This window comes from Crocuta crocuta, unplaced genomic scaffold (genome assembly GCF_008692635.1).
Source record: "Crocuta crocuta isolate KB4526 unplaced genomic scaffold, BGI_CrCroc_1.0 scaffold233, whole genome shotgun sequence".
In the NCBI taxonomy this organism is placed as follows: domain Eukaryota; kingdom Metazoa; phylum Chordata; class Mammalia; order Carnivora; family Hyaenidae; genus Crocuta; species Crocuta crocuta.
The window spans coordinates 4,478,842-4,504,707 of record NW_027529526.1 but is presented as its reverse complement, the minus strand read 5'-3'; the positions used below and the strand labels follow the sequence as shown (position 1 = coordinate 4,504,707).

Here is a 25,866-nt window from a genome sequence, read left to right as displayed (position 1 = left end):
TTGTGCCTTGTCCTCTTGGTTTGATTCCTTCTGCCCCCAGCATACAGAGCCACATTCTTCACATACTGAAACATGGCTCAGTTAGGGTTAGAACTGTCAGAACGACCTTCCCAAGGGGAAAGTAAACACATAGCATACTGTAAATGCGCGATAGGAGAGGGCCCACAGGAACGGAAGATGTCAGTAGCTGAGACTCAGCAGAAGGATCTGGGTAGCCCTTGTTTAAAAGGCTGTGGAAACTGGAAACTTACTAGTGGTGGGAATGTGAGCTGGAGCAACCGCTTTAGAAAACTGATTGGCAGTATCTACTGAAGTTGAACGTTAATGTCTTATGTCCCAACATTTCTACTCAAAAGTAGTAGACTGAACCACATGAAGTTGCCAACTTTTTATTGTTTTTGAGCCACAAAAATAGCAACTTAATTTGATTCAGCCTAATGTATAATAGAAATGCATACACTTGCTCATCAACGGTCATGTATAAGGATGGTGTAGCAGCAGGGGCGCCTGGGTGGCTTAGTCGGTTAAGCGTCCAACTTTCGCTTTGGTCATGATCTCGCAGTTCATGGGTTCGAGCCCCGCGTCGCGCTCTGTGCTGACTGCCAGCTCGGAGCCTGGAGCCTGTTTCAGTCTATGACTCCCTCTCTCTCTGACCCTCCCTTGCTCACGCTGTCTCTCTCTCTCCTAGAAATAAAAAAAAAAATAAAAGGATGGTGTAGCAGCACTGCTCCTAATAATCCGATACTAGACACTGTGCAAAATCCCACCAACCAGAGAATGGACAAATAAGCTATGGTTTGTTCATATAATAGAAGAAGGCATGCAATGAAAATACGTTACAACCATACCCAACACATTGCTGATTGAAAGAAGCCAAACACAAAACGGTATGTGTTGTATGATTCCATTTATAGAAAATTCAAGCACAAACCCTATTTGTCCACAGTGTGAGAAGTCAGAAAGGAGTGACCCTAGTCAAAGGGGACTAGGTGTTGACTCAAAAAGCACATGAGGGGCTCTTTCTTGATCTGGGGACCAGTTTCATGGGTGAGTGTACACTTTGAGAAAACTCATCAAGCTACAACTTATGAGTGGCATATTTTTCTGTATGTGTGTCTTCCTTTGTTAAAAAGTTTAACAAAAAAAAAAAAAAGAAAAGAAAGAAAAAGAAAAAAAAAAGAGGGCTGCAGAAGGACTCAGGCAGCTGTTGGGGCAGAGACAACAGCAGCTGGTCCCAGGAGGGCCAGTACTGCCCTCCTGCTCTTGTTTGTGTCTTGGTAGATTTTTTGACCATTAGGTAATACAGGCTCTGTGCCAGCTGCTTCCCATGCTTTATCTCACTCAATCTACGACTCGGCACTGAGGTGGCTCCTATTATTATCCCTATCCAATGGATGGAGACACCGGGGAAACGGATGCTTAAGGACTCTAAATAACTCTCCCAAATGCACACAGCTATTAAGGGATAAGCCAGAATCTGCCCCCAAGACTGTTTCTCCAAGCCCTCATTCTTCCTGTCCGTGCTCCAGAATCAAAGGAATCAGGATCACCCGGGACAACTGGATGGTACAACTAACTCCCTTTGATTTGAGTCCAGATCCTGCTTCCCTGGCCCCCACCTTCTCTCACTCAGTTCTTGTTCCTTCCCACCAGCATGGCCACCCATGAGCCTGAGAGATCCCTCAGAAGGGGCCAGGGCCCAGCCCCTGGACGTCTCCCATCCAAGCCAGCAGAGATGTGGTTTATGCCAAGGGCATCCCAGCTCCATCTTTTCCTGCTTACTGCCCTTTTTTGACTTTGGTTCTGGGTGTCCCTTGAAAGGTATGTATGCCAGTTTATGGGGAAATACAATCTATGGAAAATTATGTAGCCCTAGGCCACAACAAAGGCAACACCCAGCTTCTGCCTTCTCCTCTGACCAGACATTCAGCCTTCCCCATCCCCGGCTCTTCCCACAGCACTGTTCAATCTGAGTGTGGGAAGAAGTGCCAAGAAGAAAGGCAGGAAGGAGCACTTCCTTAGTGTACGCTGTGGGAGTCCATTTACAGTCTTTCCCTTCAATACACAGGCCACCCCTGGGAATTGGGTATCATTACCATTATCCTACTGCTGAGGAATCGCAGGGCCCAGAGGGTTAACCGTAAGGGCTGCTGTTTCCTGGTGTGGGATGGTGAGCCAGCAGAACGAACTGGTAAGTGTTCAGCGGCAACCAAAGCCCCTCCTCTCTCAAGTCTACATCCTGCCCTCCTGGATCCCTGCGTTGGGTGCAGACACACTCACAGAGCTTGCGTCTGGTGATTTTGGTGCAGGGACTGGGCATGACTGGTGTCATTAGAAAGACAAGTGCTGCTCTCCCGAAGCACAAAGAAGGGGACCAGTGTCTCCTATGAGGGGCAGGGGATGAGAGATATCAGTAGGCAAGCATTCTAGTTCCAGCTTGGCCACCTGCTCCTCATGGCCTGGGACAAACTCCTCCCCCTCTCTGATTCTTGACTTTCCCATCTGTGCAGTGAAGGAATGAGGTTTGTTGACGTCTTCCCGCCTTTCCAGTCCAGCCCTCTGGCATCTATGAGGAGGGGCTCTTGGGTCTGGACCCCGAGGTGTTGGTGCCACTGGTGAAATACTCGAACTCTTCCTCAGAATGGAAATGGCAGGAAGGAACTTGCCCCCTTGGCCCGTGGCTCAGGTGGGTGTCTGAATGGCAGATAGGAATGAGGGACATGAACATCTATAGGGTAGCTGCGGGGTCCTGTGGGCCCAGGCCCACCAAAGGCATGGGGGTACTAGGCAGTCAGGAGGAAGGGCTCAAGAAGGCAGGACCTGACAGGCGAACTGGACCAGCATCAGATCCACACCCAAATCATTTGTTGCAACCTCCTATTTTATGTGTTCACCTCCTGGCCCCCGGGCACCCCCGTTGTTTCCATAACTCAGCGCTTCTTAATCTGGAATTCATGCCCCCTGACGTTGTTTGCAAAATAATACAGGTAGGTGAGTATGAGACTTTTTCTGGGGCATGAAGCCTTGATCAGATTCTCAAAGAGCTTAGGCACGTGCACAGACATATACACAAGATAAAGAACCACTCTTCCAATTCAAATGCATCCCTTCTCCATCCCTACCACCTGTGCCTGGCTTCAAGCCCTCGTCAGGGGTATCTTGGGCTATTGCAACTACCTCCTAATGGACCTCTTTGCCTCCAGCTTCATCTTCCTCTGGTCTGGCTTCCACAGAGCCTTCGGGGTCACCTCCCTCAAATTCTGCTTTAACAACCTTCCATGGTTTTGCATTGCCTCCAGAGAAAGTTCTCAGTGTTTAGCCTAGCTTGCAAGGTCCTTCCAAATGTGGCTTTGACTTCTCCAGTCTCACCTCCTGACAATCCCCTTCCTTGAGCATTTGGTAGGAATGCCCTTCCTCTTTAATTTGTTGACTCTTAGGATATAAAAAGGCTTAGTTTGTTTTGAGTGCCTGACATGTGTAGGCATTTAGTAAATATTTTCTGTAAATGAATAATTGAGTGAATGTGTCTTTCGGGATCTAGATCAAGAGTTCCCACCTCTTGAAGCCGTCTCTCGCCACCCCTCCCCCCTGGTGTAGGCGGTCATTCTCTTGGATCCATAATTCACTGTATGGCAACTATTTTTGTATTATATGTGATATTATGAGTTGGCATTATATGTGTCACAGATGTAGTCTGATGTTTCTTTATATCTCTGGTACCTAGACCAGGACTTGGCACCTACTGGTTGCTCCAAATACAGGAAATGCATCTTAAACAGGGGAGAAAATGCTTGGATGCCCTTTGAAACTCAAATGCTAAGCCAGTCTTTGCCCATGAAAAGCCTATCCATTTTGGGTGGTCTGTCTCACCCTTCTACTTCCTTTGTGAATCTATTCCTTTGCAATCAAATTGCTCTCAATTTGATACATTTCTGGCTTCTCCAAGCTGCCCTGGCATTTTGCCGACCCTGTTCTTGTGGCCTGCTATCCCTCTCCCCTGTGCTAAGAATTTATCAGGAAGCTCTGACCTACTAGTCTGCACACACCTTGAACTCTGGAGACTCACCTGTTCTGTTCCTTATCCACCCCCATCCTTGGCCTGCTAACCCAGCCGTAGCGTGGTGCTCAATACTGCGATATGTTATGAGGCTATTGGCAAACTGACTGTTAAATTTTCCCAGTGTGGGCTGGATCTCCAATTCCTGTCCCTAGACTTGGGACAACTTCAGCATTTCACCAAATCCTGTTCTACAGAGAAAGGTCCACTGGCCTGTACGCAAGCTTCCCTAGAAGCATCAGCCCTTGATTCCTCCCACGCACACATGGCCGGCCAAACCCTCCCCAGGAGACCCGACACAGCCAGGCATTCACACTTCAGGAAAAATAAAGATGCAGAAAGGGGGAAAAAATCATTATGGGCCACAGCCACTGCACAGTGAGAAGCACTAATTATTCTGTGTAGCCTGAGTTTTTCTTAGTAGGCAAACTCTTTTGAATATTAACAAATATTTATTTAGGAATTAATAATTGACATCTATTAAAGCATAATTTATGGAGAGTGAATTCCTCTTGGTTTGGGTTCCCACTGCTCAGCTACATCTGGCTGCTCCAGGAGTGACTCTTTCTTTTGTTAAAAGCGAGAGCAGTGCTGGGGAAGAGCTCCAGCAGGGGACTGGGACGAGCTTCAGCGACTGCACCGAACAAAGCTCAGTCAGGGGACACTGGGTGAGCGCTCAGCCCTGACTCCGTCGTTCCTGTTCGCATGGCCTTGGGAGAATTTCCTACCCTCTGCAGCCTCCCTTTCAAGACTAAGAAACAGACATCTTTATGTATACCTTTATTTAGATGGACATGCTTGGTTGCAAGTAAAGGAAATTATTTTGAGTTGGCTTCAGCAATAAAGAGGGATTTGGATGAGGACATGGGTCATCTCCTGAAGCCGTGCACAAGGATATGGCTGAGCCGCAGACGCCCCTGGGAGCCAAGCTGGGTAAGCTCTCAACTCGCTCTCTGCTTCTCACCTCTGCTCTTCTCTGTGCACCTAATGTTCTCATCCCTTCATTGGTCTCCACAGCAAAAGCCCAGCCTTCTCATAGCTCCTGAGCATTCCCAACGAGAGTGCAGCCACAGAAGAGCATGTAAATATTCCTCTTTGTCCCCATTTCCACTTTGGACCTGTGTGGTCCTAGCTCTTAGTGGTGCCTGTCATACAACCAAGCATGGACAGGGGCAGAGGATCATGTGGAAGGTCACACCTTCCAGGCACCATTCAGTCATTCACGCATGCATTCGTTCAGTCAACAACCGTTGACTAGAGCCCAATGTGTACTGGGTACTTTTTGGGTGCTGGAGATATGGCAGTGAAAAAGGCAAGAAAGGGATGTAGGTAAGAGAGGCCACCCTTGTCTTTGAGGACAGGCCATTCCAAGAGAAAGAGCACTGGCAAAGAATCAAAAAGAAACTACTCACTCATCCAACTCTGCAAGGCTGTGTGAAGAGCACAATGAAAGTTCTAAGCCTTTGTGCAATTTTAAGAGGTTATTATGATATTAGATATCAGTTTAGGGAAAACTGGTAAGAAGCTAGAAAAGGAAGAAAAGGAGGAAGAGAGAGAGGGATCAAGAGAAAAAGGAAAAAACACAGAAATAGAAAGATGATAGGGAGGTCTATCTGGGACCAATATAAGAATTATTCTCACACGTGGAGCCTTTGAAAAATAAAATGGAAAGTGGTGAGTCTTCCATTACTAGAGAGTATTCCAGCCAAAACTACATCACCTCCAGTCAGAGCTGGGTTATAGGTCACTCAGCAATGGGGAAAAGAGGGACAAGGTGGCCGAAGAGGTGCAGTCCCATTCCACAGTCTGGGAAACAATCTTTATAGTCAAACTCAAGATCTTAGGAGATGCCACACCTCTGGCATTCAAGGAGAGAGGCTGCCTGTCACCTTCCCTGGCCTCCCAAGACAAGAGCTTACACCTCATTTTAACGTGAAATAAAAACAGCATTTCATCTCCTCTGGAATGCAAAACTGTGAATTTGAGTGAAATATGCAGTTTTCATTATGTTAAAAGATCTACTCATTACAATCAAGATAAGAGGATGTGAATAAGACAAATTGATCACCACTTTAAATGTATTAATCAGCTTGCAACTCTTGTCACCAGTCAAAACAGAACAGCCAGACATTTATTCTGTCTCACTTGTGTTTTAGAGCCCATCCCAGGAGGTCACGGAATCAGTGAGCTTCCCTACGCGGTTTACGGGCGAACAGTCTCAACACATCGCAAAAGTTCTTGCCTGGTTAGAATCGGACTAAGAAGACATAATTAAATACGTATATTCATGCTACAAATATTTATTGAGCATGTACTATGTGCCAGGCATTGTGTAAGGCTCTGGAGATACGACAGTAAGTCAAAGCTGGCTGGCCCTAGCCTGCCACATTCCCATCATTTAGTCAGGAGGGAGATATGCAAGGAAGCAATTACAATACAAATAAATTCGGATTAAATCAATGGTCAGCATGAAGTGTTATAGGACAGAGGACGAACCTGGAGATTGTCGTTGCAGTTGTATGGCTGGGTATGAAGGATACTCTGCACAAGCGTGGTCTAAGCTATAGGTCTGGGAGAGAACAGAGACTCTAGTGAGAAGGGATGCCAGCCCATCTCTAGGGTCAGGCCATCAGAGGTGTAGTAAAGAAGGCCCAAATACTTCATTCAAAAGAACATGCCTTCTTTAGTCTAGCCTGCTGGGAACATTTGGGCTGACATCTATGTTGGCTGAGCTATCACACCAGTCTAAAGGAAAGGCATAAACCTGGATCCAAACCCCTTCCAGATCATGGCTTCATCCTCTCACTATTCCTGCCACAATGGGGCCTCGGAGCTCTGGAGACTGAGCGGCAGGTCAGGTTGGGACCCAGGATCAGCACAGAGAAAGGAGTCAAGGGAAGGATTTATTCAAACAGTAGGAAGAAACTGAGCTTCTGGGGGGAGGCTGGATAGGAAAGAAGTCCCCATGGCTGGCTTGGATTCATCCCAGGCAGGATTCCCTTCACTGTGATAATCTCAACTCTCAGAGGACACAGTAGCGAGTCAAGGACTTGGGTATAGGGGATTTGGGAACACAGCCACTTGCCAAGTCTGGGCACGAGGTGGCAGCTTGGTCAGAGCGCACGCCAAGAGCCGGGATCATTGCTCAACTCTAGCACCTTCAATCCTTCCTGCCTGAGAACAGAAAGGCAAGGCTGAGCTGCAATGTGTGGGTAACCTACCCTGAGCCAGGGGTGGTCGGAGATACTGGAACAGAAAATCTGCCCAATAACTAGCAGCCCTCTCTTCTTCCTGTCATGGCTGATTCGCAGGAGAGTATCTGAAATCCCGGGAACAGACTCATAAGAAGCCTGGTATCTGCCTGAATTGAAACACTTTGTTTTGGGACTGGAGACTCAGGCACCAGTGGGAAAGTGGGAAAAGGAGATGGAACCACCCAGAAGATGAGAGCAGTCCCTAGGGTTTCTTTCTGTGCCTTTGTTCCAAGCTTCATGGAAAATGTGGAGGAGCTATTTGGGGCCAAGGAAAGACCGGTATCTTCTGGCAGGATCCACTTTACTCCAGGCAATCCATGAGGCCAAATAATTCAAAGTGAGTTGAACTTTACAAGGTAACTGATTTTTTTTTTTTTTTTTTAACTTCAATAATCTGTTGTTGATGATTCCATTATGGGGAGGGAGAGAGGTGTAAACTCAGTGTAAGGACCTCTGGAGCAAGGCATTTATCTGCCTTTATGAGGCTTTGAGAGACCATAATGCATGTTTTATGGGCCCATTCTCGTTTTTAATCTGCCTGGATAAGATCACTATGCTGAAAGGATACAGAAACTCACTGGCAGAGACCATGATCCTGGCTTGAGAAGGTTTCACTCCTGCAGGTGGGGCCTGTGGGGAGTTCCCTGCATGTGGCCCAAGATTCTGCTCAGTCAGGGCAGTCTTGTTCCACCCTCCCAGCTCCCCCCTCCACATGGATCCTAGGTGGTAGCAGGCACGAGAGGGCACAGACCTCATGCTGTGACAGAGTAAATCCCTTTAACCTCTCCTCCAGGTCACAGAAGTAGCAGCATTTTCCAATGAATAGCACATGTAGAGGATGGGAGAAAATGGAATCCACGTGACGGGAAACAGACATGGTCCCAGTCACAGATTTCTGATCCTTGCTTTCAGTCAAGGGTTGGTTGAAGGCCATCATCCCCAGCCTTGACTCTCTCCAATCATCTCCCACTTAGATCTTCCAATCCTGTCTCTGCATCAGTTCTCCCGTCAGAAGAAGGGAAGAGCATGTGTACCTGCTCACGAGGCAGGGACAATCACGCCTCACGAAGCCTCCACAGGCTCCTCTCCATCACGGGGTCTCCTCTGCAGCTGGGCTGGGGCCACATGCCGGGTCCTGAGGCTGGGAGTGGCAGTCATCTGTTGGCTTCCAGTTCAAAGTTGTCAGAGGCCGCTATAAATTCTCCACACTTTCTTGCCCTTCCACGGTGTGGAAAGCAAAGACCATCAGGATATTACTGTTGGGAGGAGGCAGATAGTCCTGATCCAGGAAGTGCTCTTGGAAAACTGTCTTCAATGCTACCTGACCCCTGTGGCACGTGGTGGCATTATGTCATTGAGATGTAGGGGTTGTTTGTTCTTGCCGTCTAGTTTAGCCCAGCCTGACTAATATACTGAGTAACATGTATGTGCTTATGAAAGTCTACTCTGGAGAGTTTCAGCCTAGTGCAGTTTTGGGATGTGATGGGGTCCTGCACTCCCCAAGATTCTTCTTCTTCCTATGTACCTCCAGATGTTATGTGAGAATCCCTGAGTCTAGAGGCTCTTGGGTTCTGCCTGTTCTCAAGACTTCTGAGAATCCAGCCTATTGTCTTGATCTGGGAGGTACCACCTTTTGCTCCCGACTTAGTCTCTGGATGCTGGAAGAGCCACCATTTTACTGAATTAAAGTTTATTGGAGGGTGACTGAATAGTATATAAAATATTAACTTTTTGGCTAGACAAATCTGAGTTCCAGTCTTAGTAACACTTTCTTCATTCATCCATGCATTCACCACAATAAAGTGCTGCGAATGCCCAGATGTGCAATGCCAGCTCAGACTGCTACTCCAAACTCCAGATACAAGTCATCTCAGGCACAACTGGAGCTCTTGATGTCCAGAGCGTCCTACAGGCTCCCCTTCTCAGTAAGAAGCCTGGATGGTCAGATCAGAAGCTTCCTTTAGTCATTGCTCTCCCTTCTCACCCTATAGTCCAACCATCACCGAGTTCTATAGATTCTATTCCAGATACCCCATGAGTTCCTGTCTGCATTTCCACATCCACCATGCTGGTCCAAGCTCCTCTCTTCTCTCGCCTGGAATAGATAAATAGCCTCACTGCTCTGCACTTAACTGCCCTGCCCTATCCATTCTCTGTCTAGCAGCCAGTTGAACTCCAGGAATCTACGGGAGGTTTTGTAATGCCTTAGGGGGAAAAATTTCGAATTCACACATGATCTTGAGTGACCGTGTACCCTCTGCTGCCTTCATGCCCTTCTGTCCAGCTGTCTGTGCCAGGCATGCCAGACTTTCAGTCTCTGGTCGGGTCCTCAGAGGGGTCGCATCATGCTTCCGCCAGGAGTATTCACTTGCTCCTGGCCTGGCCACCTTCCATCACTCTTTGAAAACTCAACCAGAATGTCTCTCTGTCTCTCTGAGATGCTTTCCCTAAACTCCCAATCTAGATTTGGTCCACCAATACACCTTTTAATCACACCGTGTACTTCTCCCTCACTTTATAGTTTGTAGTTGGATATTTATTTGTGTACGTTCTCAATCCCTTTGTTTTCGCCAGAGGCTCCACAGGGCAAGCCACCCACAGTAGTACATGCTGTAGGGTGGGGAAGGGAGTTTACGGACTGGAAGGCGGGTGCTGCCGCTGCAGTGGTGAGCAAGGGCCCTAGCTTCAGGGAACCAACCAAAGTGTACTCGTGCTAGCATCCTGCTGTAAGACAAGCTCTTAGATGTCCACATTCACAAGATATCAAAATGAGCGAGTGACTGATCTAAAAGTGGAGGTTAGTGCAGGCTTCTTCCCAGGAATCCTTAATGGCTAATATTTACACAGTGCTTCTTAGGTATCTGAGACCCTATACAAATCTTCACAAAAAGCCTAGTAGGTAGGTTCTGCTTTTGTACCCATTTAAAATGAGGACTCAGACACAGAGGGGGTCAGTGACTTGCCCATGGTCACACAGCTAATAGCAAAGCCAATATTCTGGCTAGGGTTTTCTGTACCCATGGTCTGTGCTTTGCCGCTCTGTGCTATGCTAGGAAATGTTTCCTGGTTTTCTCTAACAAGGAAGATGACTAACATGAGTTTTAGGCCCGCGTACATCTCAGTCGGACGCCTAACACAGGGATATGTCACTGGGCTTCTCAGAGGGAATCTTGAGTCGTAGCTAGGAAGGACACAGCATTTCCCACCCAGGGTCCGGAAGCTGGGTAGACCTGGCTTACCGTCTTGGCGGTCACCAACTCACCGTGTGGTACCAGGCAGCTCATTCCAGCCTCAGAGCCTCCGGTTCCTCTTCCCATGTAAACGTAAGGGGATGGACTCCTTCTCTTGGGGACTTTCCTAAGATTTAGTACTCCAGAATCCGGCTGGCTCGACCCGAGCAGTGCTAATCAAGTCCCAGCTCCTCCTCATTCATTCCAGCTCATGACTTAGGTACAGAGCTGAGCTGACAAGTGAATTGGAGAGGCAGAGGCCGGGGTGGAGTGCAAGAAAGAGGAAGGGGGGAAGAAAATGGCAGCGAAAGGAAGGAGGCAGAGGCAGAGAAGAGGAATGAGAGCGAAGGCAGAGAGAAACGAGGAGGCCAAGGCCAAAAAGGGCGGCCACCCGTCCTCACGGCAAGGCACCCGTGAGGGCACAGATGGACCCTTGCTTCTTGCAGTGCCGACCACCGGCAGCGGCTTTTGACTTGCTCTGAGCCAAGAGAGAGGAATGAAAAGGATCATTTAAAAGCCACAAACACGCGGAGCAGAGATCGCAGATACAGAACAATAACTGTCCTGGTCAAATTGCCGATTGGAGTATCTGTGTTAGGCCGCGTTTGTAGTCGCTGCGTGTGGAGCGATGGAGAGCCTAGATTGTGCCCGGGGAAGTCACACAACAATGGGGCCTGATGTTTTGTTTCCACCCTTCAAAGGCGCTCCTTTTTTCCCTCCCGGTGATAAGGCCCAGGAAACGGTTAGTGACATGCTCGTGGGAACCTCCGGAGAAGAATANGTGAGATAGCATTGAGGAGGCTGCCGGAGCCGCGCGCCCCCAGTCTGGGGACCGAGCCCCTTTATCCAGCCAGAATGGGTGGAAGGCCAGACAATGTAGCGCTATATTTGGTTTGACAACAAAGGGCCCCAGAAAGATGTGATAGTGCGGGGAAGGCCGGGAGGGCGGGCAGGATGCAACACAATAAGAGCTTTGCAAAGGTATTTAGCCGGGCGCTTTATGCCGGGAGCATGGCACGGTATGGGTATGGATGCCGTCGTGATGTCTAATGGCTTTTGTCTGGGCCACGGTTCTGTTTACTAGAGTGAGGTGCCCGGGCAGGGCTGAGAGAGGCGTCAGGATACGCCTGCTGCCGTTACACGTAAGGGCCACCTGAAGTCACACTCGACTAAGGCCAGTCTTCTCCTTCTCCGGAGCTCAGGCTCCGGAGAAGTCCCCAGTCAAGGGGGACTGAAAGTCCCAGAAAGTCCCCGGTCAAGGGGAAGCCAAAACAGGAAGAGCAGGAGCGGGCCCTTTGCAGGGCCTAAGCAATCAAATGAGACTCCTCATCAAGAAAGAGGCAGCTCCAATTCCATTCCGGGCCAGGTATCACAGAGTGAAGCACGCCCACCGCCCGGAGAAGGAGGAAGGGATAAAGGTACAGCTTCAGAAGGGGAGGGCAGGGGGCGTGGATGACTTTTCCCGCCCTAGACGCTGGGGCCTTCTTGGAGGGGGAAACTGGTGAAGACAGCAACCCCAGAAACACAGGGGACTGGGTGGTGGGAGCAGGGAGCAGTCCGACTGTACCAGGGAAGCGCTCTGGACCAGCAGTATGGGAACAGGGGCTACCCCCTTCCCCCCATAAAGACCCTGGTACATTCAGGGCTTTGGTCTTCGGAGGAGGAGCATCGCTCACTATTTTCAACCTCCATTCTGGGGTTTTTATTTGAAAACGCCTGGCTGCTGTCATACTGATTCCAGGAAAGGAACGCGGCAACCAGGGCAGGGGCGAGTAGGTGGGATATGGCCCAGGACTGGAACAGGACAAGACACTGTGCGGGGTCTCTTTGTTCTGCCAGCGTGACCTCAGGAGTCATGGGCCTATCAGATTGTTCTTCCTGTTGCAGCTTGAAAAGCCAGGAACAATGCAATCTCCAGTGGTGGAGAGATTCCTGGTTTGGGAATACTTTCTTCCTACTGCCCTCTTAGCAAAGCAAGATTAACCGCCCGTGACAGAGCCTGGTGCAGGGCTTCCCCTCTGAGACTCCTGTCCAACTCCTCCCTGCTCCCTTAGACTTATTACCAGGACCACGGGGTCCGCCACAAGTGTTTGCTAGCGATCTCCTTCTGTTCCATTTCTATCAGTTCCATGCATCCTTCTGTACAACAAGCATTTATTGCACTCCGAGGCACCACGTGCTATGCCAGATACTAGACACAGAGTATGAACTCTTGAAGCCCAGCTGATGAGTCCTCAGACTAGAAGGAAGATAGTAGTTTAAACACATAATGACCATGAAAAATATCAGGACAGCAGTTATGATGGGAGTATCAAGTTCTCTTGAAGAAAGCCAAAGCAACCTTCATGGGCAATGTGACACTTAAATGATCTGCATCCATGTATGTTGTGGACTAAATTGTGTGCCCTCCAAAATTTATATCGTGAAGTCTTAATCTCCAGTATTTAAAAAATGTGACTGGATTTGGAGATATGATCTTGAAAGAAGTAATTAAATTAAAATGAGGCCCTTAGGATGAGTTCTTATCCAGTATGATTGGTGACTCTGTAAGAATAGGAAATTTAGACCCAGACACATACAGAGAGAAGATGATGGGAAGACACAGCAAGAAGATGGTCATCTACCAACCAGGGAACAAGGTCCAGCAGAGATCGTTCCCTTATGGTTTTCGGAAAGGAAACTGCTGACATGTTCTGTTGTGGAAGCCACCCAATCTGAGGTACTTTACTAATGGCAAGTGTAGAGAACAAATACAGCTGTCACTCCAAAACACTGTGACCTTCTTTGAGGAAGGAGCTCTTCCTGAGGGTCTGGCCCAGGGCTTGACACATAGTAGGTGCTCAGTAAATGCTAACCTCAATGGAACAGCCCATTCATAATTTTAACTCCAAAACCAGCCTCAAGTAGAACATGTGAACCAAAGAGTACACAGCTCTATCCCCAAACAGTGCCCGATCTTTTATCTCAGTATGTGTTATCCACATTCAGTCATTAAGTCAGTTAGTAATTTATTCAACATATATTGAGAACTGATTATGTGTTCAGCACTGGAAATTATAGTAGGAGGAAAGTTCCTCTTGGATGATGAAATTCCTTCTCTGCTGCTCCCCGAAGCAAAGAATGCCTCTACGTGGGGTCACATCTCTGTCTGCCAGGGGGGCCCTGTCTGGCACGCTCCGGACTGAGGTTCATGGCCCAGCCTGGCCTTAGCACAGGCTCAGTGGAGGGCTGAGGTAGCAGGCGCAGGAGCCCGAGGGCTGCCAGGGGCACTAATAATGGGCCTGGCAGGAGAGACACTGCAGACAAGGGAAGAACTGAACTTGGTGAATTCCCTCTCGCTGGCTCTCAGGAGTATTCTCGGTCCTAGGGAGAAGCCAGGGCTGATGGGGCAGATCTGTGCACCTCCTGGATAATGTCAGGAGTCCCTGTTTTTAACTGGCAGGCATCCAGCTGCTGGGACAGCTTACTGATGGGAAGGCTGGGGAGCAATTGTGGGTGTTAATGAGGGCTGGGGAGTCAGCCAAGAAAAAGAGGTGGCATCTGCCACAACACTGCTTCCTATACCTGCAGCTTTGGGGACAAACAGGATAGGTCACGTCCACATACGTTCACACACGTACATGCATCCACACCAACCCATTTGCCCTCAGCCACTCCTGGAAGTGTGCTCACAGGTCGGCATATAAAACGTGCATGTTCACATGGTCCTTGTGCATAGCACACTGTCAGGAGTCATGAGCACAATAAACTCACAGGGCTGCCCACGCTTGTGGGCACTTGCATGCCTTATATTTCAAAGCATTCACTGACATTAAAAATTAAGTCAGGCTAATGTCTGGGCTGTGAAAGTCATATTAGGGTTACTACAGCATGTAAGATTCATCTCTTAGCAGGGTGTGGTGTGTATCCTCTTCAATGCTCTGGAAAGCCCTCCTGAGACAAAAAACTAGCACAGTTTTTTTGTTTTTTGTGTGTTTTTTGTGTTGGGGTGTGTGTGTGTGTGTGTGTTTACCATCAGGATTAGGGGTTCTTGTCGTCCCCACAGGTCTTTGAGAACAACAGTTGGGAATTTCTCAATTTCTTTAGAAGATATAAAGTCCTACTAACATGTAGGGTTACCATTATTATTTCTGAGTTTTGGAGCAGAGAGATGATGTGATACAAGTGAAATAGCAATGGACGGGGGATCAGAAGATTTAGATTCTAGCCCCAGGTTTGCCTCGCTCTTGCTGGAATGTTGGTTTGGATCAAGGATGACAAGTTTCTTCGGAGTCCCATCTCTGGTAGCTGTGTTGAGTATCTGGAGGCTATGAACGGGCTCGGCAAGGAGGAGTGCCATCTGTGATTAGTACAGAATAAGGCTGTTTCTGACCCTTCTATTTCTAACACTCTTTAGGTCTATAGTTTGCTTACCAGGACTCAGGAACTAGAGGAACAATGTTCAGCCTGCATTGAGTTACTTCTCTATGTCACTGCCAACTTATCAGTCAAGATAGGGACCAGACATGCATCTCTTTCTTCTCCCTCTTCTATCCCTCCAGCTGTTCTTCACCTTAGAAAACCTGAGTCATTAATACATTTTTGGGTTTTGTTACCTGAATGGCTTCCATTGAGACTTTACCACAGGGGCTGAATTCATCATCTCTGTATTTCAATGGAAAGATGTTCCTTTTTTTTTTTTTATTTCTGAGAGAGAGAGAGAGAGACAGCATGAGCGGGGGAGGGTCAGAGAGAGAGGGAGACACAGACTCTGAAACAGGCTCCAGGCTCTGAGCTGGCAGTCAGCACAGAGCCCGATGCGGGGCTCGAACCCATGAACCGTGAGATCATGACCTGAGCCAAAGTCAGACGCTTTACCGACTGAGCCACCCAGGCGCCCCTCAATGGAAAGATGTTCCTGAGGACTCTCCCAGGTTGTATATAAAGGGCCCATCTTGTGGTTGCCAAAACAGGTAGGGGGCCATCTGGTATGCAATTTGCACAGTATAGTTCCCACTGCAACTCTGCGAAGCAGTGTTTGCCCCCTGGATCTGATGACAAACCTGGTCCCTGAAAAACATTAGAAGCCTCTAGGCTCTGGTTATGATTCAGGCTGAGAGGAGAAGGGGGAAGCAGAAAGACTGGGACCCCTCGTTATTCTATCAATATCCACAGAAAAAGGCAACAACAATCCAGAATTCAGTTCAGACTAACCTAGGACTTAAATTCTACCTGTTGATATTCTAGTCCTCCTCCACTAGGTTAAACAGGTTCTCAAGAATAAATGGGACGCTCACCATCACTCAGCATCAAGGAAATGCAAATTGAAACCACAATGAGATAGAATCTTACACCTGTCAGAATGGCTAAAATAAGAAAGACAACAGATACCAAGTGTTGGCAAAGATGCCGAGAAAAAGGAACGCTTGTGCACTGTCAGCGGGAATGTAAGTTGGTGCAATTGCTATGGAAAACAGAATGGAAGGTCTTCAAAAAATTAAAAGTAGAACTACCATATGATCTAATATAATAACAAAGGTGTCAACATTTGGGTCACTGGAGAAGGAAGAAGAACAACATTTCTAAATTGTTGAAAGAAAGGAACTGTCAACTTAGAAATACAAATATCTGTCCTCAGTTGGTTGGGTATCCAGCTTCAGCTACGGTCATGATCTCATGGTTGGTGAGTTCAAGCCCTGGATCAGGCTCTGTGCTGACAGCTTGGAGCCTGGAGCCTGCCTCGGATTCTGTGTCTCCCTCTCTCTCTGCCCCTACCCTGCTCGTGCTCTGTCTGTCTGTCTCTCTCTCTCAAAAATAAATTTAAAAAACATTAAAAAAGAAAAAAAGAAATGCAAGTATCCTTTAAGAACAAGGTGAAATAAAGAAATTTATTGCCAGTAGACTTGCCTTAAAATAATTGATATAGAAAATTCTTTAGGCAAAAGGGAAATGATACTACAGGGACATTTGGAATATCACAAATCAGGGAAGAGCAATGGTAATAGTAAATATCTAGTTAAATACGAGAAACTATTGATCTTCTCTTCAATTACTTAAATATATGATGTTTGAAAGCAAAGATCATAACACTGTTTGATGGGGTGTTCAATATGTGTAGATATAACACATAAGAAAACTATGACATAAAATGCACAGAGAAAGGAACCTATGTGTTGATAAGGTTCCTACATTACACTTGAAGTAGAAAACGTTAATTCCAAATAGACTATGAGCATATGAGTATGTATATTTTAATATCTTCATAACCACTAAATATAAATATACAAATAATACATAGTGAAAACCATGACAATTAAATTAATTTGGAATAATCAAAAAAAATTTTCAAACAATCCAAAAAAAGAAAAGAAGAAACAAAGGCAATAAATCATAGGGAACAAATAATAATATGGTAGGCCTAAGTCCAAGTGTAACAATAATTACATTTAAATGCAAATGTTCTAGGGGCGCCTGGATGGCTCAGTCTGTTGAGCGTTCAACTTTGGCTCAGGTCATGATCTCGCTGTTTGTGAGTTCAAGCCCTGCGTCAGGCTCTGTGCTGATAGCTTGGAGCCTGGAGCCTGCTTCAGATTCTGTGTCTGCCCCTCCCATGCTCATGCTCTGTCTCTCTCTGTCTCTCAATAAACAAAACGTTAAAAATTAAAAAAAAAACAAACAAACAAATGGTCTAAACACAGCAGTTAAAAGTAAGTTAAAAGTGAGTAAAAAAGATTCTCAGAATGGATATTTTTAAATATAAAAGGCTCTAAAACTGTCTACAAAGAACTCGCTTTATATGTAGTAGTATGAAAAGGTGAGAAGTGAAATGATGGGAAAAGACATACCATGCAAATACTCATCTAAAAGAAAAGCTGTAGTAGCTGTAAAATATCAGATAAAGTTGGTTTCAGTACAAAGAAAATGATAAGCAATATAGAAGGGTATTATGATAAAAGAGTCAATTTACCAGGAGGATTTAATGATTTTGAGTGTGGATACACCTACCAACAGAGTCTCAAGACATATGAAGTAAAAATGGACCAAACTGAAAATATAGGCAAACCCACGATGATAGTTAGAAATTTCAAAACTTCTCTTTCAGTAATTGACAGGCCATGTAGAAAGAAAACCAGCAGCGGTATATAAGAACTGAATAACACCACTGGCTGCCTGGATCTAACTGGCATTTAGCGAATACTCCAGCCAACAGGAGAAGTCACAGTTTTAAAGTTCACAAAGATCACATCCTGGGCCATAAAGCAAACCTTCACAAGTTTGAAAGCTTTGAATCACATAAAGTGTGCTTTTTTATTAAAATGGGATTAAACTTGGAATCAGCACTGGAAAGTTAACAGGATACTTGGAAATTAAACCACATATTTCTCAATCACCTATGGATCAAATTGGAATTCTCCAGGAAGATGAGAAAATACTTTGAACTGACTGAAAAATAAAAATACAACATGTGAAAATTTGTGAGACGCAGCTAAGGCATTGCCTAGAGGAATATTTATAGCTCTGGATGCTTATAGAAGCAAAGAAGAAATATTCCAAATCAATAAGCTAAACTTCCACATTCAGTAGCTAGAAAAAAGAGCAAAATAAGCCCAAAACAAGTAGAAGAACAAAAATAAAGAGCACAAATAAAAAAAATTGAAACCAGAAAAAAATAGAGAATTTTAATGAAATAAAAACCTTGTTCTTTGGAAGTATCAATAAAGTTAATACACCTCTAGCAATGCTAACAAAGACAGTAAGATTTTTAAAAAAAACCTACATATTCCAATGTNGTGAAAATTTGTGAGACGCAGCTAAGGCATTGCCTAGAGGAATATTTATAGCTCTGGATGCTTATAGAAGCAAAGAAGAAATATTCCAAATCAATAAGCTAAACTTCCACATTCAGTAGCTAGAAAAAAGAGCAAAATAAGCCCAAAACAAGTAGAAGAACAAAAATAAAGAGCACAAATAAAAAAAATTGAAACCAGAAAAAAATAGAGAATTTTAATGAAATAAAAACCTTGTTCTTTGGAAGTATCAATAAAGTTAATACACCTCTAGCAATGCTAACAAAGACAGTAAGATTTTTTAAAAAAAACCTACATATTCCAATACCAGCAGTGAATGGGAGGATATCATGACAAACCCCACAGACATAGGAAGGCTAGTAAAACATCCCTACGCATATAAATTTGACACATTAGGTGAAATGGACCAATTCCTTGAAAACCATAAATTCACCCAAAATGAAATACATCATTTAAATAGTTTTTATTGTAACTATTAGAAAGCTTGAGTTGAGAAAAAATCTTCAGTTACACATGATTTTATTGGCAAATCCAGCAAATATTTAAAGAAGAAATAGCACCAATTCTACAATAGCACAATTCTACAATAGCACCAATTCTACAAATAGCACAAGAAATAGCACAATTCTACTGTCTTCCAGACAGTAGAATAGAAGACTTCCAATTCATTTATGAGGCCCACATTACCCTGACACCAAAACCAGACAAAGACATTACAAGAAGAGAAATTTGAAACCAACAGCCCTCATGAACATAGACACATAGATCTTCAACATATAATTAGCAAATCAAATCCCAACTAAACAGTAAAGCCATGATCAATGGGGCTTATCCTGATAGAGTAGGACCAGTTCGATATTCCAAAATCAATCAACATAAGCACCTTATTAATATTCTAAAGAAGAAAGACTGTATGGTTTTATCAATTTGACAAAATTTCTCAATCATGATTAAAAAAATAACTCAGGAAAAAAAAAAGAAACAAACACTCAGCAAACCGAAAATAGAAGGAAATTCTCTCTACCTAATAAAAGGAATTAAAAAAACAAAACCCAAAACAACCTTGCAACTACCATCATGCTTAATGGTGAAAGACTGAATATTTTCCCCCTAAGATCAGGAACAAAGGAAGGATGCCTACTCTCACAACCCTTGTCCAAAACATTGCAAGTCCTAGCCAGTGAAATAAGGCAATAAAATTAAATAGGAGGCATAGAGTTTGGAAAGGAAAAAGATAAAGCTGTCTTTATTCACAGGTGACGTTATCATCTATGTTAAAAATCCATTAGAATATACCAGAAAAGGTCTCCTAGTACTCTAGAATGAATGAATGAGTCGGCAAAGTCACAGTATACAAGTGTCTTTCTGGACCCTGCACCTTGGACTGCAGACTGCAGTCTGAGAGGGGCACTCCAGCCACTCCTTGCTTCTTGCTCCATCTCCTCCCCACTCCTCCTGGGGCGTCTAGTTCTCTCCACTGGAATGGAGAGGGAGAGAAGGCAGTAGAGCATTTGAGGTGGCTGCATTCAGGAAGGATGCTTCTGAAAGTGCATGGTGTTTTTGAAGGAGCAAAGGGAAGACGCTGATGGAAAAACTAATAGCCTAGAGTTTTAGTGGGTCTAGATTTGACCCTGACTTTGTCATGCATTTTCAATGCCTGCAAAGAGAAAGCAGTGGGTGGAATCAGGGGTCATCTGTCTCTACCCATCTTTGGACTTTAGCTGTCAGTTTCTAAATAGGGTGGTACAAACGTGTGAATCAGTGGTTTTCCAGAGTGCACCCAACTCTGTAATGTAATTCACGGGCTTGGTAAAGAGCTAAGGCAGGAGTGGGGCTGCTCGTGCACTGGCTGCGACACAGGCTTTCTCCACTCTTGCACACACACCCTCTTCTCCCCTGCATCGAAATGGGTCGCTCCGCATCTCACCCATGAGAGCTGTACACAAGTCATCCCCACCACAGCCACCGTCTCTCAGCCTCCGGTGGAATCTCTCTTTCAGTGCAGATGGGAATCCCAGCACTGCAGGGATTTCTCTGAGTCAATAATGACTGTTATCACAATAAACACACCATAGCTGTACCTGCCCTGTGCCAGGGACCACACTAAGCTCTTCGGCATTCTAGGGACTTCTCACGACAAGGCATCATAGTCCCTGTAAGCATCGTAGTTTACAGATGAAAATATGAGGTCCAAAGAGGTTACTTACCATTTTACCCCACTTCACTCACTGGTAAATGGAGAAGCCCAGTTTTGAATCCAGTCGATCTGACTCCAGAGCCTGTGCTTTTCACTACCATAAAAGTTGGCTTCCTATCTCAACCTTAATTGCTTTTTTTTTGGTCCAGACAAGTAGAACATTTAATTGTTCCTTTCTTAGGCCAAGAAGAAGAATAGTCCTTTAGTGTCTACTATTTGCTAAACACTGTGCCAAATGTTTCACGTCCAAGCATAGCAATGAACATCCCAATTAGGACTTCCTCTCCACTTTAGTGATGAGCAAACTGATGTTCAAGGAAGCTCAGAAACTTGCATAGAGTTACACAGCTCGTTATGAGCAGAGAGAAAATTTCAACTTAGCCCTGACTCGGCCACTAAGCCAGCTACTGCCCTAACACATTTTGATGTCATTTGGCTGGAGGGTAATTCAAAGCATATGTAGAATCCTTGCCTGCAGCCTGCAAAACTCATTAGCTCTCATACATGCTCCCCTATTATCAATACCTCATTGTCACCTCTGCAACTTTGCTCACACTGGCTTCCCTTCCCCCACCCACAATGCCCTCCCTTCTTTCTGCCTAGTCAATGTCTCTATCCGTCAAGGAACTTAAAGGTGTCGCCTCCTTCCCGAAGCCTCCCTTGATTTCTCTGGGACAGGGACTTCTTCCTATGAGCTCTAAGCTCTCAAAGAGTGCCTCATTCTTTTACTTTGTGAAATCGCCCTTTTGAATTGTTAGTTATCTTTGTCCTTTCAATGTTTTAATGTAATGCATTGTTCCTAAAGGCACTGAAAGTTCCTAAATGATAAAGATGGTGTATGAACCACACACCATTGCATTTCAATGTGTATGGTGTGTGATGACAGTTTCTTGTGAGGGCACTTGCCTGATAACCTTATCTAAAACATTGGTTCACATCACTCTTTGCTCTCTTGCCCCGCCTCATTTTCCCGGCTGGTGTTCTCTAACACCAGCCTGTGTAACTTTCTTTATCATCAGTTTGCCTTGTTAGAATGTAAGTTTCAAGAAGGCAAGCACTCAGTTCTGCCCACTACTGGATTCTGAGAATCTTAAACAGGGCCTGGCTCATAACAGCTTGCTCAAAATTTTTTTTTCAAATAGCTGACTCAATGGATGAACAAACAGCAGACTCAAGAGTAGCAGCCAAAGGACCACACACAGCTGCTGTCACTTAGAGTGACCATGGAGGGTGACAGTGGTTGTGGAGCTGATGGGAAGAGACTCATCAAAAGCATCAAGACCAGAAACCAGAACAGCATAATTGCTGGATATTTTTGCTGTCTCTACCTCTCTTACCCTTTGTACCCTGAGAAGTTGAGGTTGACAGACTCATTACGTAGATTCTCTTGCCCTTTGGTTTTGTTGAGTGCAGGTTCATCAGTAGATCAGAATGTAGAAGGGAGAAATTGGGGCACTTATTTTCCCAGCTCCCTTCTTGCCATGTTTCTCTACTTAAGATCTGACCCCTATTGGGAGGTCCCTCTCACAGCCATAGCTCTCCCCAGGTCTGATAATTGCTCCCTCTACTAGGTAACACCTCCCACAGTCACTAGACTCAGGGCACCTCACCATCCTTGTTAGTTGCCTTATCCCTGTCTGGCCCTTTGTAAATAGTCCTTTTATTAAACTCTTTCAATCATCCTTTTCGGGAGGGACCTTGCCAAACACATCTCAAAAAACTCTTGACTGGCAACAAGAATGAGAGTCAAGGAGGCAAGGATGTAGAGTCAGAGAGAAAGGACATCGTGAAAGAGCAGAGTCTCTGCAGTAAATCCCTATAACAAGGGATCAGGCCAGTCCCAGGTAAAGGGCTAATCCCTAAGACAACCTCCTACAGCAGTAACATGGCCAAGTCTGGCTTCTAAAGAAGATTCTATCCACCATCTTTGAGTTCTTTCCCACCCAGTTTGGAGAGGACACACTCCCCCAGTGAGAGTGGGGATTGGATGAGAGGGTCAGCCTTGAGGCAGCATTCGTCATGCTTGCTTCCTCCCTAGACCTTGAACCCAGCCAAGCCCACCCACGCTACAGAAATACAAAGGCCTCTGTGTGGTTAGTATCCAGCACTAGACCATCCCCTGTCTGCTGCCAACCATATTCCCCTTCAGTGTGTCCTGTTCTTGACCCTTGGCTTTTAGTTTCTTTATTTTTCCTTCTTGGCCTTGGTCCTGTCTTTTGGATGTAGTGACTAAGCATAGTTTCCCTGCTTTGACCTTCGATTCTTTCTAAGGACTTTGGCCCACACTCACCACTGTATTTCTACTCCTGGATGCATTTTCAGGATACAGTGACCTAACAGCCCTTGGCTCACTTAACTACTAGCACCTAGGGATGGGTGTGTGTGTGTGTGTGTGTGTGTGTGTGTGTGTGTGTGTATGTGTTTAAGCGTGTACATGCTCATGTGTAAGTGCACATATTGAGGGTGGTGGAAGTATGCTGTCAAATTGCCTGAGTCTGAATCTTGGCTCCCGCAGTTATTAGATGCATGAGCTAGAACAAGTTACATATCTTCCCTATTCTTCAGTTTCCTAATCTGTAATCGGCAAATCTGTAAAATGGAAAAATTCTTTGAGTGCCTGCCTTATAAAGGTGTTATGTGGTTACCGTTTTCAGTAAATATTTCCAGTTGCCACATCTTGACTTGTGGGCCACAGAGTCAGATTGTGTCTCGTCACTCCCTACTGGGAAGGGCATGAGATTAGTCCTAGCCAACAAGTTGTGAGCAGAAGTGATATGTGTCACTTAATTGCTAATGCAAGATCCTCTGGAACTTTCCTGTCCTCTGCCAATGTTCTAGATCTAGGCTGCTTGTCTGCTGAAATCCAGAGTGAGGGTAACATGGAACAGGGTTCCCACGAACATACACGGACATGTAGCAAGAGAGAGAAATAACCTTTGTCATTGTAAAGCCACGGAAATCTTGGGGTTGTTTGTTACCATGTCATAACCCAGCCTGTCCTGACTGAAACAGTTGTTTTATTAACTGAGATCATTCTTGTAAAAAACTCTTAGCATACTGTCCAGTACATAGAATACACTCACCAATTTTCAGGTATTATCACTTATATGATTGTGTGGATATGGGTATATATGCATGTTTCCTTTGTTAAACCAAACAGTTGGGTAACCTTCCATTCTGAGCACTTGAGAAATGGGGTGTGGTTCTAAACTATCGGGAGAGTTTAAGGGAAGAGTTTCCTTATCTGAGACATCCTTGAAAAGGTGCTTGACTTTAGTGTCACATTCCAACTTGTAAATAGGCCCCAAACACTGGAACAGGCAGTCATATAATAAACTTAACTTCTCCAAAGCAGGCTAACGTGATAGCACACCCAGACATGGCTCTTCTGGCTATGGATGAGACAGGAGAGAGGCTGTGTTGGATCATCCTTTCATACAGTCTGAATGATTGTTGGTCTGTGGGGACCACAGAAGACCTCCAATTAATTATTACTGGAGAATATGAAATCATAAACAAAATTCCTTGTAATAAATTTTTCAAATGAGAGCGCATGTTTTATTTACAGTACTGGCCCATTTTGGGCTTTAAATCTATGAGCAAAAACAAACATGCTTTTTTATCAAACAGACGGGGAAGAAAGTACTCAATAGCCTTTCTTTCTCTCCTTGCCAAGGAGAACATGCAGTCAGAGCTACAGAGAGGAAGGCAGGCCCAGGCTCTTGTCGGCTAGGAGAATAAATGGACTCATTTTGCTTTGCAGAGGAAGATTTAAGCGATAATGATCCTTCCATGTTGAGTGGGGGGGAAAAAGAAGGAAAGAAAAGGGGAAAACAAAAGGTCCTGCTGAGGTTCAGATATTTATACTTTCTAATTCATCATGACACCTGGGTAGAAAATAGAATATATGCAAAGTATAAACTTCTATAACTAAAGCTGCTACCGTCAGGCATGTTTTTATAGCTAAAAATCAGAAATCCACTTGATTTGAGCATTCTGCAGAGAAAGTGAAAGAAGTAAGAGATAGATTCTGGCTTAATGTCTCATTTGCTCTTTGTCTTCTGGTAGCCTGGTGACGGCCTTCTGCACCTGGGGGAAGGGGTTCTCATGCAAACTCACGCCAACTCTCATAACTTCCAATCTGCTGAGCTCAGAAGTGCAATTGTTAAAGTTTCTCTAAAGATCTATTTCCTGACAAATACTGTTAATGACTCAGAGAATGCATGTCTATTGGAATACAAAAATTACATCAAAAACCGAGCAAGGCACCAGTCTGGGGAGAAACCCTGAGAAACCTCAGGCCATTTATTTCCAGTATGTGGTATAAGAATAAACCAGGGGCGCCTGGGTGGCTCAGTTGGTTAAGCCTCTAACTCTTGATTTTGGCTCAGGCCATGATCTCACAGTGGTGAGATTGAACCTGGTCTCTGGCTCCATGCTGAGGGTGGAACCTGCTTGGGATTCACGCTCTCCTTCTCTTTCCACCCCTCCCCTGCTTGTGCATGTGCGCGCACGCTCTCTCTCTCTCTCTGTCTCCTCCTCAAAATAAATCAATAAACTTTAAAAAAAAAAAAAAAGAATAAACCAGAACACTGTATAGTACTATGTCCCTGTATTTATTTCCTGTGGCTGCTGTAACAAATTGCCATAAAGTTGAGGACTTAAAATAGCAGATATTCATTCTCTTGCAGATCTAGAGGGCAGAAGTCTGAAATACATATCGATGGGCCCAAATCAACATGTTGGTAGAGTCATGCTTCCTGCAGAGACTCTAGGGTGCATTATTTCTTGTCTCTCCCAGATTCTCATGGCCTCCAGCAATCCTTGGCTTGTGTCCACATCTTCCAGTCTCTGTCTCCATCTTCATCTGTCTATATTTCTTCCCCTCTGCCTTTCTCTTATAAGAGCATGTGTGATGGCACTTCTGGCCCACCTGGCCAAGATCCTTAACTTAATTACATCTGTAAATATACTTTTTCCGTATCAGGTAGCATTTACAGCTTCTGGAAACTGGGGCCTGATATCTTTGCAGGCCATTATTGAGGTTGCTGTAGTCCCCAAGGGCCACAAAGTAAGGGTCCAGGAGGCAAAAGTAGAATTGAATCTTTACTTCCAGTGACCAACCTGTAGTATTTGTGCTTCCTATTTCCACTCCTTGGGTTCTTCTAGGTCAGAGGATCTGGTTCCAAGGGAAAGAGCATTTCCAACAGGGACCACAATAATGGTGCCACTAAACCTGAAGATATGCCTGTACCTGGTCACTTTGGGCTCCTCATGCTTGTGGATCAGCCAGTAAAGAAAGGAGTTCTTGGGGGCACCTGGGTGACTCAATTGGTTAAGT

The 25,866-nt window shown here is 45.3% G+C and overlaps 1 long non-coding RNA gene across 1 annotated transcript in view; it reads right to left on the bottom strand.

The window, feature by feature from the left end:
• Positions 1-373: 373 nt before the first annotated feature.
• Positions 374-25,866, bottom strand: part of LOC144229097 (uncharacterized) — a 44,900-nt gene continuing 19,407 nt past the window's right edge. Inside the window, exon 3 of the long non-coding RNA XR_013334351.1 lies at positions 374-684. This is a non-coding gene — a long non-coding RNA (uncharacterized LOC144229097). The remainder of the gene's footprint in view (positions 685-25,866) is intronic.